Genomic DNA, 17,026 nt, shown 5'->3' with positions numbered 1-17,026 from the left:
TCACCTCTATGCTCTTGCTATAAATAACATCAGAGGAAGGCAAAAGCAAGTGGAGGGAGAGGAGAGGTTTAAGTGGGTAGGCATTAATCATCTGTGGTGAGAACTGTGAGCCAGGAAAAAGGAATATTGTCAGGAACAAAAAGAAATAAAGAAATATTTCACAGGGGCAGAAAGTTCAACATGAACATTAGTATAAGGACAACCCAATATTAAACTAAATATATAATAGTTTCAAGACTCTGGCCATCTGTTTTTTGCCATCCAAGCTTTTAACTAGACCACTGTGAATGAGATTTTGAGTTGAGGGTGGATGATGATGATAAACTGTAATAAATGACTGTATTTATTCCTGTGCAGGTCAGTCAAACATTTTCACACAAACTCTGAAATCTACTCCTTTATAAACTATTGTCTAATGGAAATTAATTTGGGCCATAACAACTTGGCTTCGTGAGGGGAAAATGCAGATATATCACATTTATAATCAAATTAGACAGAAACATGTCAGTGTGGCTGTCTGAGAGCTGAAGCATAGTGATGCTGCACCACAATGAAACTAGACATTGAAATAAATCTACAGAATGACTTGCAATAAAGACAATTTGGAGAAGCCCAAGCAGAGACAAAACCCTTGCTTTTGTTGCAGTGGAGGCAACGAAGCATGGACCGTGTCATGCATTGTGGTGTCTGTTTGTCAACAATAGTTACATCATGATATGGCTTTACAATTTTCAAGGGTATTTTCATGAATGATATGGTACAAGTCCAGTTCTTGCCATCGGATGTCAGTGAGCAAGTTGAAGCCAATATTTTGTGTATGTAATTTTCCCATCATTAATCAAGTAAAGCATTTGACTTCTCCCAACACTACATGTAGTATGCACACATGTCATATAGTGTAGTTTGTTGAAGCAAACAAATGACACCATATGATACTGCTCCTCTTCTTCAATGTTTCCATTACATTAGAGGACTTGCATAGGTTTAGGTTCATGCATACTTTTAATTATTACACTATTACATCATCCACCCACTAAAACATGTGACTACAGTTATTAATGTACACTCACTCATTCACTCACTCACTCACTCACTCACTCACTTTTGCTCCATAAACTCGAACAATCCCTTTCCTGAGGACCATCTCTCCTTGTGGAGCATATGCAACGCATTGATGCAACACTAATTTCACTGCCTCTGCTCTCTATAATCCAATCTGCTCCAGTGGAGAAACAGAGTAATGGGTAGAAAGAGGAGAGCCCCCCCCCCCCAAAATAAAAAAAACAAAAAACAACTCATCTTTCCAAAAGCTGCATGACTAAAAATTTCCTTTCACGCACGTTCCTTTGAAATTAATTTCACCTAAAATATATGTGAGGTTGAGCACAGTGCAATCACATTAATTTGCAAAAAATCTGTTAGAATTTGTTCCAATCAGATGCTATTCTTAGATAAACATAATTACTTATTTTAACTGCTCTTCATTTGCACGAGTATGATCATTTTAAAATGCAGGCTGCTCAACTTCCGACTGAAGAACATGAATATTTCACTCTCTTCAAATGAGGCCTCGTTGTTGAATCTCATGATGGCAGTGATTATAACACTGTAATTAGTGAGATGGTTACATGATGACAGTTGTCATCATTACACTGACTCTTAAGGTTGTCAGTCAAAGCTAATGTGAAGGAAATAAGCACAATGGCATAAACAGTTAGTTCCTATGTAAGGACTGTGCTTATCTTTAAGTGAAGGCATTGCTTTGTTGATATGGGGAACACAACACATGAAAGACATGCAATTATTTAAGCAAATTATTTATTATTTAAGCAAATTATAATCTGAGTAAATTATGAATTATAGGAGATAGAGTGAGGGCAGATTTTACACCATGCATTCTGCTTTTCTAATAGTTCCATTAAGCTTTCCTCTGCAGACTCCCACATCTCTCTGTTCTGCTGCTTCCCTTGAAAAATTTAAGTCATGTGCCAAGCAGATTCCTGAAATCCAGGGGGTGGCAGGGGAGAAATACCTCCAAGGATTAGTTACTAATCCAGGCTTTGGTCTGGGAGGCTCTGGCCTCTTCCTCCTGTCCCTCAAAACACTGAGAGCTCTGTTGGCAGGGTCACCACTAATGGGTGGGGGCTTTAGGGGTTTACAAGGAAGGAGTGATGGGGTGCTCGTTAGCAGGCCAAGGGAGTATTAGCTGCTCATGTTACTTGGTGAGGATTGGCTATTGTGAGACTGGATATATGAAGAATAATAGTAAATAGTTAATGTCATAGTTAACTCACAATGTCCCTTTATTTCTTTGTGTCCCATTATTTTTTCTAATTTTAATGCTCTTATCCACATTTCTTATTGAGACAATATCTCTGTCACCCTGCATATTTTGATGTATTCCTCTTATTGTGAGAGGCGCACAATAATAAGAGAGGCTGTGTATCACCCTGCAGTGCTGTGAATAAAGTACCGATCTTCAACGCAGAAGGAGACCCGTGGTTTAATGTGTCGTTACCGTAATGAGCTAATCCAAGATAAAGGAGCTACCGGTCATCGGTGGTCTCCTTACTACGGTTCGGGATCTGCCAGCTTGGTTGGTACCACTCGTACATCATTACTTGGATGTGGGGAGTGCGTCAAGAAATAATTCAGGCTGCGTTGGATACGGAGAGCCCGCTTGGAGACAGAGAAGCGCACAGCGTACGCCATCCACTCAAAACATAACGTTAGCCTACTACTCTCTGGCCGGCTCGCAGCATTTCTGTTGTTTTGGTTCCGGTCTAGCTCGATCCGGTGTGGTGTTATAGTTTTTCTAATGTTACTAGTTGTTGCAACAGCATGTCAAAAAACAACAAAGTTTGATAGGCCAAAAAGAACGTTAATCTTGTGAAAATTGACGGGTTGATGGGTTTGCGTTAACGTCGTTAATAACACATTTAACTGACAGCACTAATATAAATATATACATATATATATAAATATATACATATATAAATATATATATATATATATATATATAAATAAACAATTGACAACATTGTTATTTTGCCACATTTACCAGAAAATATCTGTAGGAGATGTAATTGGCAAAAAGGACCTGATTTTCAAGGAATATTTTGGCAGACAAATCTCCCATTCTTGGCCTGTTCTCTGTGATAATAACAGCTACACTTACACTTAAATTAGCTGTCGGCACATATGATTGTGAAGAAGACTCACCAAGCTGTTGCAGTATTTGTCTGATCCCCAGTCAGTTAGATACTACATGATCTGAATGAAAAATGTGTGAACAAGAGCTGCTTCTTTGACAACACTAGTTCAATTGTAAATGTTCTAATGGAAGTGCTAAAGGTATTGTATTTACCAAACAGCTTCAGATGAGCACAGTTTCAAAACCACCTATCAACATGAACTAAGAAGACTGTTTATTTTTTTATTTTTTTATTTATTTAAATACAAAGTGAAGCCAAAATAAATACAGACTAATCAGGTTATTTATTTGTATACCAATGTGTCTATTAAATGGATTTTATGTGGATATGAGATGAGCACTAATGTGGCCAAATAGACAGTGGCTCTCGAAAATAATATTAACACTTGTTTGCTTTCTTTACTTTTGTGTCACTGCTGTCCATGGTGCTGAATTTAGAGCTATCAGTGGTTGTCAGTTGTTTTGATTAGTCAACTGAATTTACCTTCATCACTGGGTCCACATTCTGGTCACTAAGTCTTAGAAGCTCAAACTCCTGTCAGTTTTTTACTAATCATTATCTGTTTTAGTTTAATGTAGTCTCTATAGCCAAGTCAGACTTGTTTGAATGTGGTATTAACGCACAAGTCCACATTCACATTAATACCACATTCAAACAAAAATCAAACTAAGATCTTGTTATGTATTTTAGTTCATTTTCACATTTCGGCAACAGATTGTGAGTGAAAGCGAGTCACAGCAACAGAGAAGTATCACACGATGAGAGGAGATGTCAGTGTGAAAACAACATATCGTAAACATATACTGTATTAAACATCCACCTATAATATATATGTCTTCTCTGCTTTTAGTGGTTTACATTTTAATACACCTCCACTGCAAGCAAGGTTGCCTTACAGCAAAAAGACCCAGGTTGTGACCCGGAACAACTGTGGGCCTTAAAATTGAATTTTGTTTACCTCCTGTGCATGTGGGTTTTCTCTAGGTGCTCCTGCTACAGTTGAGAACACATGCAGAGTTTAATTGGACACTCTAGATTGCCCGTAGGTGTGAATATGAGAATGAGCAGTTGTTTGTCTGTGTGTTGGCCCTGCAATGGACTGGTGACCTGTCCAGGGTGTACTCTGCCGTTTGCCCTGTGTCAGCTGGCACTGGCTCCAACTCCCTGCAACCCTCATATGGAGGGAAGAGAATAAAGCGGTAGACAATGAGACAATGAATGGGTGAGACTTTTTAGTGAGGTAGCGAGGTCTTTTAGTGTTGATAATGTTCAGCATTTCCCTCACATACTCTTGTTGGCAACCTGAGTGTTATTGGGTGGCAGCAGGTGGTGCACCAGGCTAAAACACCAAACCAAAACACAAACATAATTTGTAAGACACAAATTAAAATCTAAAAGGACCATGCCATACCATGGTCATTTGTTGTCATATTACAATATGTTCTTATATGATGTGCCTTTATGTGTCAGCACACCTCTGAAATAAATTCAATAGGCTGAAGCAGGAGACCAAAACACCAGACTCACTTGTACTCATTGGATTGTGCAGGTACACTCTACTAATTTGACAGTGGGGTTAAAGTGGAGCAGAGTTTCCTTGAGCTCAGCCCTGGGACACAGAATCCCTAATTTTATTCATGACTGCATACAGTTACTTTTATAGTTCATTATATCTATTAGGGCTGGGCAATATAGACAAAAAATAATGCCCTAGTATATTTTGACATAATATACCTTATATGGAGGTGTGAGAGTGCAGCTCTGCTCTCCTCTGAAGAGATGTAAAAGCGAGTATGGCTTCACAGTGACAGTGTCTAATTCTACGTTTGGAAATATTGAAGCTTAAAGTGTTGGGTATACATCTAATATAAGGCAAATGCATTCCAAAGTGCCACAAATAATATTATAAGCAGAGCCTCAGGTAACAAGTTTATATTCTGTAGTGACAAACACATCATAATCAAGCACCACCTGAGAGTTGTCATTATCCTCCTGTGGTTATACTGAATTGGGAATTTATCCCCAGGTGTAGGAGAGACAGTGTTGTCTATAGTAAGTTTAGTCCAAAAAATATGAATAAACATGGTTCAAAACATCATGTTGCATTCTAAAATTAGAATTTAACAACCAGTTTCTGTATAGAACCAAGCAATCCCAAAACAATAAAAGATAGCGTGCACCAATGGATAACATTAAAAGAAAAACGGTATCCAGGTGGAAATTCTACCTAAACTTAATAAGAGGTTTCTTTTCTGTTCCTATCTTGTCTTAGTTTAACAATGACAGTGATACGAGGGCGCAATTAGCCCCATGCAGCTGTCAAAACACTTAAAAGACTCAGAAATCAACTGCCACACTCCCTCTTTCATTAAAGCAAGCCAGAGCAGGACAAAAATCAACCTTGGCATTTTAACTCAGTACACCCATCATCATGCTCCTTTGAATATGCATACCAACTATGCCACTCTCAAAACAAATAATGAAATGACCAAGAGGCAATTAAGAAATAATACATACCGTCAAAATTGTTGCTGCAAATGATGAACGCTTTGATCACTGCAATGAGACTACAAAGCCCACTGAGGTAAACGGTGATTTGGGATAATATAAATACAATGTAATTGAAGTGATTTGATTGGAATGACTATGTGTGTATATTGTCCAGTGATATAACAAAAGATGGGTACCAAACATGTTTACCCTGGTCCCAAAGAGCACTCCGGTTATGGCCGAGCAGAGGGAGCCGAATCCTAAAAAGGAGCCAGTTATTACATCTCTAGTGGGTTGCGTTTTTTGGGGGCATGTAGTTGCGTATTTGGGCTTGTTCCCAGCTCCATGAATTTGATAGATGGCTGCTTGCTGGATCCATCCACCCCTCCCTTTCCCCATATACACAGGTGACAGCAGCGTTTCCCTGCCTGCACCCTGCTTCTGATTGGCTGTGACTGTGATGGCAATGAGTATTAGCCGATCATAGGTAGAGTAGTAGATTTATTATTTTTTTCTGGTTAGGAACTTGGGAAAACTTGAGTGATAGTCTGATGGAGGAGAGTGGGTCCCTGCAATCCAGGTCATACCGTTTCCGACACTTGTCTGTATGTCCTGGCTTAAGTCAGTTTATACTGTCTTTCTTTTTTGGGGAGAGATATTTAAATTGAAAGAGGGAAAATCTGAGTTGGATTCTATTTTATGACATATTGGTTTGAAGTCCTGGAACTAAAAGAAAAAACGAAGATGAGCACATAAAAAGCAATAATGTGCTAAATAATGATTTATGTTTGTGCAGTTTAATTATCAGTTTAATTATCAGAAGTTTTCTGAATGTACTTGGTATAACAGTCTAAAATTGATTTGCGAATGTTCATATCCTATATGTTTTATTGTTATTTTGTATTTCTTTTGGGGGGGGGGGGGGTCATTGTACTTATATAGCTTTCTGTGTATGTGTGGAGGTATTGTTTCTGTCCATCACTGACCTGTGTAATCACCTGCACATTTAGTCTTTCACAAGAGCACTGAAGGGAGTTGGCGGGTGAAGCTTTTCAAAATACTCTTGCAGTGCTCTTGCTAGTTTTTCGTGAATTATAGAAGGCACTTTCTGACTGACTGACTGCTAATGCTGATGAATGATGTTTAACGCTGTGACAATTATCTTCCATTAAGGCAACATTTATTTCATAGCCACATATTTTTATCACACATGTGAAAGCATAAGAGAGCTAGTTTCTCTGCAAATGTTTAATTGTTTTTCCATGCATGCAACATTTCATCTACGATGTTACTGTGTGGAAAGATTGTTCAAGTAAATTGAACCATGGTTTTCATGTTGCTGCATTTTGGAAAGCCGAAAATGACTGACATGGCTAATGATATGTAATAAAGTGTTAACAAAAGTGTCTTAAAACATATTTGAATTTTCATCTAGATATTAGAGACTTTGAATTGGTGTAAATGATACATTAGACACAGCCAAACATTGCTATATGGAGAGCATTTATAAGTTATTAGAGTAGACTATGGCTAACATTGAAAAGACACCTCAAAGCAGTTGCTTTAATTCCTTAAATTAATGAAACAACAAACAATAGTTTGCATTTATACTGTACCATTGTCGTAGCAAGGTTTTTTTTTTTTTTTTTGACACACTATAAGTCCCTGAACCATTTTTGTTGCTATTAGCAAGTTATACCAAGATGGCAAAAAAACAAACTGAGAGATATTTAATGTGCTGAAAGCTGTAATTGCCATGTCTCTAGTTGTCTGCCTGAAATAGCTTTGCAGGCTTTGCTCCATTACTCTATTGTATAAGATGTGTGTAGGACGTAATGTGAGTTCTCTGAGGAAGAGAGGCCATCATAAACCCCTGCTGACATGCCAAGCTATTTTTATTTCCCTCTCGAATTGCACTGCTGTTCAACACAGCATGGGCTTGCTATCCACATTCTGAAAAATGTAGGAAAAAAGACAGACAACAGAATTCTGAAATTGAAACAAGAAGAGAGGATACTGGATGATTTGGAAAGAGTATGCATGATGAGATTGTCAGTTGCAATCAACTAATCAAGTGTAAATGAATTTGGAAAATAAAGAGAATGAGAAAATATATTTACAAATCAGAAGCAGTAAAATAACAGCCACATTCTGTCCAAACCAATGTATAACATATATTGCTGTTGGAATATGTACTCCACTTCTCTAAGGAAAATGAAAACACTTTTGGTTGACATCAAAGCAAAAGTCACAGGCGGCATTTGTGCCCAGCAGGGATAGCTGTCCCCAGGTAGACCTCGTCCTTTTGGATAGAAGTGGAGGGCGGTGGTGGGCAACAGAGATCTCCAGCTGGTAGAGACATGGGTGATGTCAGAAAGGCACAGTCAAGCTATTCGCACCACAGTCAATAGAGGACCCCTTTTTGTCAGCTATGACAAGACACCGGAGAAACATTTGACATTGAAATAAATAATAACTGTTTGTCAGTCTCATGCTCAAAGAAGGAAACAACTTTCAATTTCTTAGCTGTCAATTCACTTCACTGTGCACTGGAATTAAATAAAGGAATTAAACCCGTGGAGCACTTAAATTTAGTCTGGCAAAGTCGTAAGTCTCTTGAAGGCAGACATCAAGATGTGTTTCCAGGGTGGTTCTTTTAGTCAATCTTTCCTTAGTTCTAAACAGGGTTCATGTAATAATGTCCTTATTAATTTATTTATCATTGCTTTGTTTTTTAGCTTGTCACACCCAAACCAGCAAACCAGCTCTCATAGAGACAGTTTCACATTTTCAAGCTGAAGTGATACCCATCTGGTGCACCTGCGAGGTGTGGAATGATCCGTTAAGTCAATGTCGCAGTTTGTGCCTTGGGAGAGCAGCGGAAAAGACGCATAAAATACAACACAACACACACACACAGACACACACATCTTGGTGGTGAATCAAAACGACACCACTGGAAAGAAAAATTCAGATAAGATTACGATTTTTGCGAGAAAATTGAAGAAAAAAAAATTCCTTCAAAGTCTAATGCTGATGTGGATATGCTGCACAGAAATGTTTGCATGCAGGCATTGGCAGGGCAACTAGAAAGCTCCCCAAATGTGTCCACACACAATATACAACAACCATATGCATGGATCCACACAAATAATGCTTGTTATTGCCCAACATGATGGAAAGCACATATACTGTATGTCTCCTATGCTCTGACTGCTGCAAGTGGTAATTTTCAAGCTGGGAAACAAATGTTGCTGGGGTAAGTGACTCATGAAGGTCATGTGATGCATCTCTCAGTTCTGTCATTGTGAATCCATGGCAGTCTACTAGAGACACCCACCTGAAAAACTCCAGAACCAGGCTGTGTCACCGAATAGAAGAGTAACCAGGCTGCCTCTCTGTTGTCAAATTTCCCCGCCATCCACTACAGAGGACTGAAAAAAGAGAGGGAAGCTGAAAGGTAAAAACAAAATGTTATTTATAAAAATTACTATGTGCTTTTGCTGTATAATCCTAACCATGAAATCATTTGCAATAATAATAAGTGCCTCTTGGAAATTTCTGTAATTGTGTTACTTGATGCGTGATTATATAAAGATCATTTTTAACTGGGTGAACACAGAAATTGCAAAAGTCAGTCTTTTTAACTGCAAATACCCTGGACATAAATAATGATAACGACAATGGTAGAATCAATATTCACTCACTGTGTTTATTGATTGTACAAGGGCATCTGTTATCACGGCCTCAACTCTAACTTTGACCACACTAACTGCAGCTGTAACAGGGACTGTGTGCATTGAGAGAAGACAGTTTGATTATGTGCTGCATTTGGACACACGTCAGATAGGAAACTTCAATAAAAGAAGCCAGAGGGAAACCTTTCAGGCTCTGTTGGATCAGATCATCAGACCACAAAGTTCCACAAAAACACACAAATACACTGTTGTGATGAATGTTGAATTCAGTATCATCCAAATCTGCGGATCTTTGTTTTGGTTGTACAATATATGCCCAATGACCCTTTAATGTCTGCATATATTAGGCCATTGCTTGTCAGTCATAACTAATCCAGATGTCAGTTTTGTGACATGATTTGTTCAATTGCAACTGGTCCAAAAAAGGAGAAAGAAAACAAGTAGGTATTTTGAGGAATATCAAACTTTATATGCTGACAGGATGAAATTGTGACAAGGAACAATGCATCACAACACTCCTGTGCTTTTTCCTGCTTAATGACAGTCAAACCAATGCTTAAAAATATACTGGAAGAGTTGAATGTTTGACTACAGAAAAACACAATTAGCAAGTTATTTTCGGCTATATGCTGGAAACCTATTGCTCTATATAACTTAATCCCAAAACCAAAAAAAATCTTGTTTTTTAACGACTGGATTAAAAACACCCCGGCAATCAATCATCATGTGCAAGACAGAAGCTCGGATGAAATGCAACTGTTAGTGGAATGGGTCTGCAAAACATGGTGTCTATTCCTGTCTATTCTCTTCTTTAACTGCATTTTGATTAAACACTTAGCCTCACAGTCAGAGAGTCATTTAGCGCCCAGGGGTGTGAGGTAAGATCATCATCCAAAATATGGAAATCAACGTCCACTCATATGCCATGGTCTATGTTTTACCCCAAAAGTGAGGAAGTAGAATCAAATGTCATTATTATCCCCAATAAATCTACTAATTTGCTTGCTGGGAAACCTAACAGCAATTGCTGCATGTTTATGTCAGTAGTGGTATGCGGGTGGGATGGATCTGTCTGTCCCTGTGTTTTGTCTAACCTAAACTCAACAAAAAAAATTCAAAATAATGCATTATATCAGCACATTATAACTGTACCACTCTTGTGTTTCAGTTTGTCGAGGTCGGGCTCATTGTTTAGGGTGATTCAATGTTTTAAAAAAACACTGCACAACATGAATGAACAATCTGTAAGGAAGTCAACTATAGTTGAATGGAGAGTAAAGGTACACCAGAGAAAAGCAGAAATACATCCAAGTGCTCCTGAATCTTGAATCTGAACATATTTAGCAGGATTAGTCATGAGCCAGTGGTTTACAGATCAGGATCATTTTCACTAATTAGTGGTAGATCCAATGATGTTGAAAGCCCACAGTTTTTAGCTACAAGGCTGATAATGATCTCGGTTTTCCCCATTTTAAATTTTTCCTTCAACATCAGGTTGTTGGACACATAATGTATTTTCCATTTTGTTTTCACTCTTCAGTGCTACTGACATCAGCAGAGAAGCATACGTCTTGTCTCATGTTTCTAAATATATCACACTCTACAGCTGTTGAAGTCAATGACCTGGAACCTGCCAAAAGGGAGGTTTTACACATGTCATATGTAACAGTCTTGCACTGCCAAATCCTGAAAGATTATGTCTTTGCCAATAAAGCACCCAAGACAAATTGATCTCAGAATGAGAAAGTCCTTAATTCCTCCACTGCCTAGTGACATTTGAGTGTGTGATCAGTGATTTCAGAGCAGACTTATTCTTGCCATTTTATTAAGCATGTCATGAGAAAAAGTGATTTTTTTTGTGTCGTGTAATTGGCAATTTCTAATGAACAAATTAGTGCACAACTTTAAAAAATTTCAAATGCGGGGAAATTATCTGTAATCATAGGACAATAACACCACCTTTGACTAATTATGACACATACTAAATATTTAAATTACAATAAAATTAGCTTGCATTCACAAAGTGTGCTGAGTGGCCTTTGTCACAACTGTGTCTACAAAAAATATAGCTCTGCCTTATCCAAGGGTTAGGGTTAGACATGTATGTTATAACATGTATGATGCATTACATCCTTGAATTCATCCATAAAATGTCAAAAATCATCCGGGAAATTATCAAAAAAGAAAGAAGCTAAAATAATCTAAGAAATACAAATTGACGAAGAATCCAAAAACAGAAACAGTAGATGGGGAGGATCAGAGAAAAAGAGAGATAAAAAGAATTACAAAATTAAATGTTTCAAGTATTTATTCCTCTGATTGTTACTGATGGCGAATGTCAGTAGTAACATGTGTCCACCAGTGAAGGAAGAGTTGCGTGTCAGAAAGCTTCCTAACAGGAAAGAAGCCTGTGACAAAAGAGGACAGGCAACATGACAAGCTTGGACATGCTGGTAGATGTAGAGGCAGTGATACATCTAACACAGATAGGTGAGATAATAATTCTGCTAACATCAACAGAGCTAGAGCAACTGCATTCAACCCAGGGGGGGATTCATGATCTGCAGCCTGCCATTTATTATTCTGTGCACCCAAACTCAAATGAGCTTGTTGTCTTCCTTAAAATACAATTCAAACTGGAACACTAAACTATGGACATGCTAAATTTGCACCACAGTGGAAACATTGTGCAAAGGGGACATCATGTGTCTTTTAAATGTCTTTCAACAACTGTGTCAACAGCACTGTCCATGGTTCTGAAACAACCACACTTCATACCTATTAGTTAGCCTATAGTATAAATACCAGTCCAGATGTATATTATTGGGGACGGATCTTGTTCTGAATGTAAATCTCTAAGGTATTAAAGCAACCTTTTTGTAAAATGTGTCTCTAATTATATAATTATGTGTTGGACAGCTGTCAGCCACGTTATACATATCATATGCAGAGATGGGGAAAAAAAGCATGAAAACATCCCTAACCCTTAAGCTGTGTTTGTGTGTGTATTGGACATGCTGGTGTATTACTACATCGTGCTACAGTTGTGCATGTAGCTCTTGCACACACTTCCAGCAGGCATTCACAATTCTTGCAATTCATTGACTCAACACCTCTGTTTTCTAGGGTTGAGTCACTGCTTCACTCTGACAAGACATCCAGGACAGAGAGGGGGAAGAGAGTGTGTTTTGAGTACTAAATAATGCAGCATTACATTTTGTTTGTTTTGCCAGCTGGGAGCCCTCAAAGTACAGATGGCAAAGGTGAAAAAGGGTAAGTGGAGGACACTTTATTTCACATTAAGCAGATGAATCCTTGTTATTTACTGTAGCGTGCATGTATTTAATGATAAGCTGATATCATGAACATTTTAATATTGAAAATGGACCACATGTTGTCATATGTGTATATATATATATATACAGTACTGTGCAAAAGATTTGATTAGATTTGTTGTTTTAGCAATGCTATAACGACAGTAGAGGACAATTATTTCTATTTCACTTTACTGGAACACAGAATATATGTATGCAAAATATATGTATGCAGTTTTTTGTTGTTTAAAAATAATAATAATAATAATAATAATAATACTGGAGTGGAACCTTTATTAATGTTACTGGTAAATCCTGTGTTTGTCCTACTATTTTATTTCAAGAATTATCTGCTGTAAAAAACGTCTATTACGGCATTACATACACATGTTGGATGAGTTAAACTCATTGACAGGTCGCTAATATATAAGACCAGCTTTTTTCCAATGATCACAGAATTTGACAGACAGAAAAAAACAACAGAGCTGGTGGTGCCTAAAACTTTTACACAATACTGTATATATACAGTATATACATTCATATATATAATACAACTTTCCTGTTTTGCTGCAGCCTTACTCGTCTTATGAGTGTAATTTTCAGACACAGCAGGCATCTATCTTGTGTTAGACAGCTCAAAAAAAGCTGCTAATGTTAAGCACTAATCAACTGATTGGAGAAATTAGTGTCTTGCTGCTATATGTGCACCTGATATTCTCTTACTTTTGATCAGAGGTTAATGGAGAAAGAGGACTATAAGGACTATAAATATTGCACATTTATCTGGTGGGTACAAGATAAATAAACAGTAATGTTGCTGGTAGGGATGGGAATGGAGAACTGGTTCTTCTTCAGAACCGGTGCGCAGTCAATTGATTCCTCGGAACCGTTAGTATGTCTGCTAAATGATTCCGTTTATCTGTTTCGCTCGTTGCAAATGACGTCACACACGCACTGTGTTGTTTTGCATGGCGTCAAACATGGCGCCAAGGCAGAAGCATTCTAAAGTGTGATGATATTTCTCATGAAATCCATTCGTCTGGACCAATTAATGTGAAAATCAGATAGTAAAGACAGTTAATACAAACAAACAAATTTGTACTTATTCCCTTACCCAATTAAAAATCGATAAGGAATTGGATCGATAAGCAATATTGATAATGGAATCAGAATTGCTAAATTCTTATCAATTCCCATCCCTAGTTGCTGGTTGTTTAAGGGTTTGCGATCCATTTAAATCTAACATTAAAATCAGGTGGCATGATGGTTGTGCAGCCTTTGGTATTTATTGAGTAAACACTTACATTCACGTTGAATGTGTCATGTTTAGGCAGGATTCGGCTCCCTTGGGCTATGTCTTTCCACTGTTTATTTTTGTTCATGTGTGTGCGTCTGCTCACCGAGATCCAGACTTTCCTCTTTAGCTCTCACCTGTGGCTCATCTCTTCATCAACATTTGGTTACCTCATCTCATTTCTGTTCCCATGGATCTTGTAATACTGTAATAAAGTCCACCCATGCTCCAGGTTTCAAGTTCCTCCATCTTGGTTCAGTAAATATAATTCCTGTTTGGTGACCAACTCCCTTTCAGGCAAACTGTCAGCACTATTAATTGCAAGTGTCAAAATCATCTTGTTATCAAGTCAGCTTGGCAAGTTTTGGAACAAAAGTTCTCCATCATACAAGAACAACATGCAATAGTCTGTGCTAGCCAGGGTCACCTTTGCTAAGCAGCAAGGGGAACAACACTTATGACATCATCATTACTAGTCATGTCAGGAATGATCCAAAAGACGATTTAAAACTGGAACTGTGACGAATCTGAAGAAATCTGATTTGAATAACATTTCAAACCACCTCCAAATGTGGTTTGAATCAGGTTTGACAAAATCAAATGGCTGACCAGAATTTCAAAACTAGTCTGGAGCTTCTTTTTTTTTTTCCTGTGTCCATGTAAATATCCAAGTTTTCTTTTTTCAGCATGGATGAAGAAATTTAAATATTTGGGCTTTAAGAGTTGTCAAATGTTAATCACACATGATGCTGTATTCAGTATGTGTTACTTTTAGGGCTGTCAAAGTTTACGTGTTAATCATTGCCATTAATACAGCCAAGCGATACAATAATTTAACACAGTTAACACAAGTTTGTTTACTGCTGGTGTGCGCTGACCTCTGACATAAAAGCCTGAAATGATCCAGGCAAAACAGTCACTTGCCTGCAGGCAGTCAGATAGGAGAGACTGAGATATGGTAGGAGCTTAAGATGGAGAGAGGTGAGGGATTGTTGGGCGGAAGCTGAGAGACGGATAAAACAATGGTTTTATGCAATATGACTACTACCTGCGTGTCAATGGCACAATTTATTGACATCGACGTGAAGTTATGTTCCTTTGCCTTGACTGTCAAAAAACGATGAATGATTGCTCAGACGAACTCCTTGACATCGCTAACGAGTGACTAACTAACCACTGTAATATGCTGGCAACTGCCTGGCGACTTCCATTTGAACACCTACCCTGTGTGACTGACTGTGCTCCCTCTCTCTCTCTCTCTCTCTCTCGCACTTCACTGGTTGACACTTAGGCCTGAGTTCATAGGCCTGAGTCTCTCTCTCTGAAATGCATACTGTCTGATTACTCATTAATTTAGACATTAGAAGAAAAGCAAACTTTTAATCGTGACTAATCATTGACAAATTTCAGAATGTGAGATTAATTAGTTTTTGTTTTGTTTTGTTTTTTTTAATCTATTGGCCCTAGTTACTTTCTATCAAGGTTAAATTAAGCTTTTCTCTCTGGTTTATTTACAGTGCCTTTTATTTGCTAACAACACATCGGCACAGAGCACCAGTTTCCTTATGAAAAAAACTTCAGTGACAGAAAGGAAATATTGTGTGTCATCACCAAAATCACTGTGTCTTAGAGAGTGTTGCCTTTGAGGATGAGTGGGAATTAAAAAATAAGATAACAACAGTTTCAGCACCTTAAAAAAGCAGACAAAATACCTCCACCCAGATTGTGCATAAACAATACAGGTATGTTATCTAGCTGCTATTAACAGTACAAGCCACTAGTTGTCAAGGAATGAAGGACTGCAGCTACTCTTTATGTTCTGGATCTATCAGGAACCATTAAGAAAAAGTGTGGGCAACAAACTAAATGGACTCATGTTAATTGCTGACATTGCAAATACACAAATTGGGACAAGAAACACAACAGCAAGATAATCAGATGGATTTCTTTTGTATAAACTCCCCATTACTGTTGGTTTGTTTACATTTTATCCGACAGCTTTCTCTTGACCTGATGGACACATTTGCAGGCACATTTAGGCATTCATTCATTCCCTTTTGTGTTAGCTCTGTGCTGCTCATCATATAGGAACTGTTTTATAGTAGCTACAGCCAATCCCAGTTGTGGGTCAGCTGCCATAGGATACACTCTATAGACAAGCCTATTAACGACCCTAGATCTATAGTCCAAATAATATAAGTGAGTTTAAAATATTGGAGGAGGCAGGAGTAGCCTGTTAAAATCCCACATATATAGCGAGAAGACCCTGATGTTAGCCAGCTCATGACATGAGAACAGACAGAAATGATGAACAATCTTACAAAATAGTTTGGTCTGATGTCCCCTCTCCCTTTTAAGTGGTGCCACATAAACACAACATAATGCCTGAGTTTACAGGATGTCTGATGACTATTTTTTGAGAATAATACAGTGCAGGCTGCGTGGTTTGTTGTACCATTTGTGATGAATGTATTGGCTTTGCTCTGTATTTTTTTTTAATGTATCAGCTTTCACAGATCAGGGAAATTTGCTTGTGGCTAAATTTGGTACAAATCAACTTTTCACTTAGTTTGACATAATTCTGATTATGCATTTACACCATTTCTGAACTACTGTAATCATGTTTTGCATTTAATTCAGTTCGAGAATAAACAATCAAATGAAGGTAAATGGAAACAAGGGACAAGTAAGCATCACTACATTGTAATGTATTTGTGTATTGTTTTTTGTTTGTTTGTTGATTTTCTGTCTTCACTCTGTATTAAGATTGTTTTGTTGTGCTTGTTTTTTGGTCACTTATCTCCCCTGTCCCTGTCTCTCTCTCTATCACATGCTTCCCTTGTGTGTTCAATCCCCCAATCCTTAACCTAATAATCTTGCATGTGTGTTCATGTAATAAAAGCATCTTTGAGATCCTTGATTTGACTTTGGCTTTGGAAATGTATTACTAAAATTAATGTATAGGAAGTGTGTTTAGAGACTCCCTTAAGGATGTAAATGTTGTGTTGTTTTAAA

This window comes from Solea solea, chromosome 5 (assembly GCF_958295425.1).
Source record: "Solea solea chromosome 5, fSolSol10.1, whole genome shotgun sequence".
NCBI classification, from domain to species: domain Eukaryota; kingdom Metazoa; phylum Chordata; class Actinopteri; order Pleuronectiformes; family Soleidae; genus Solea; species Solea solea.
Note: the sequence above shows the minus strand (reverse complement) of the source record.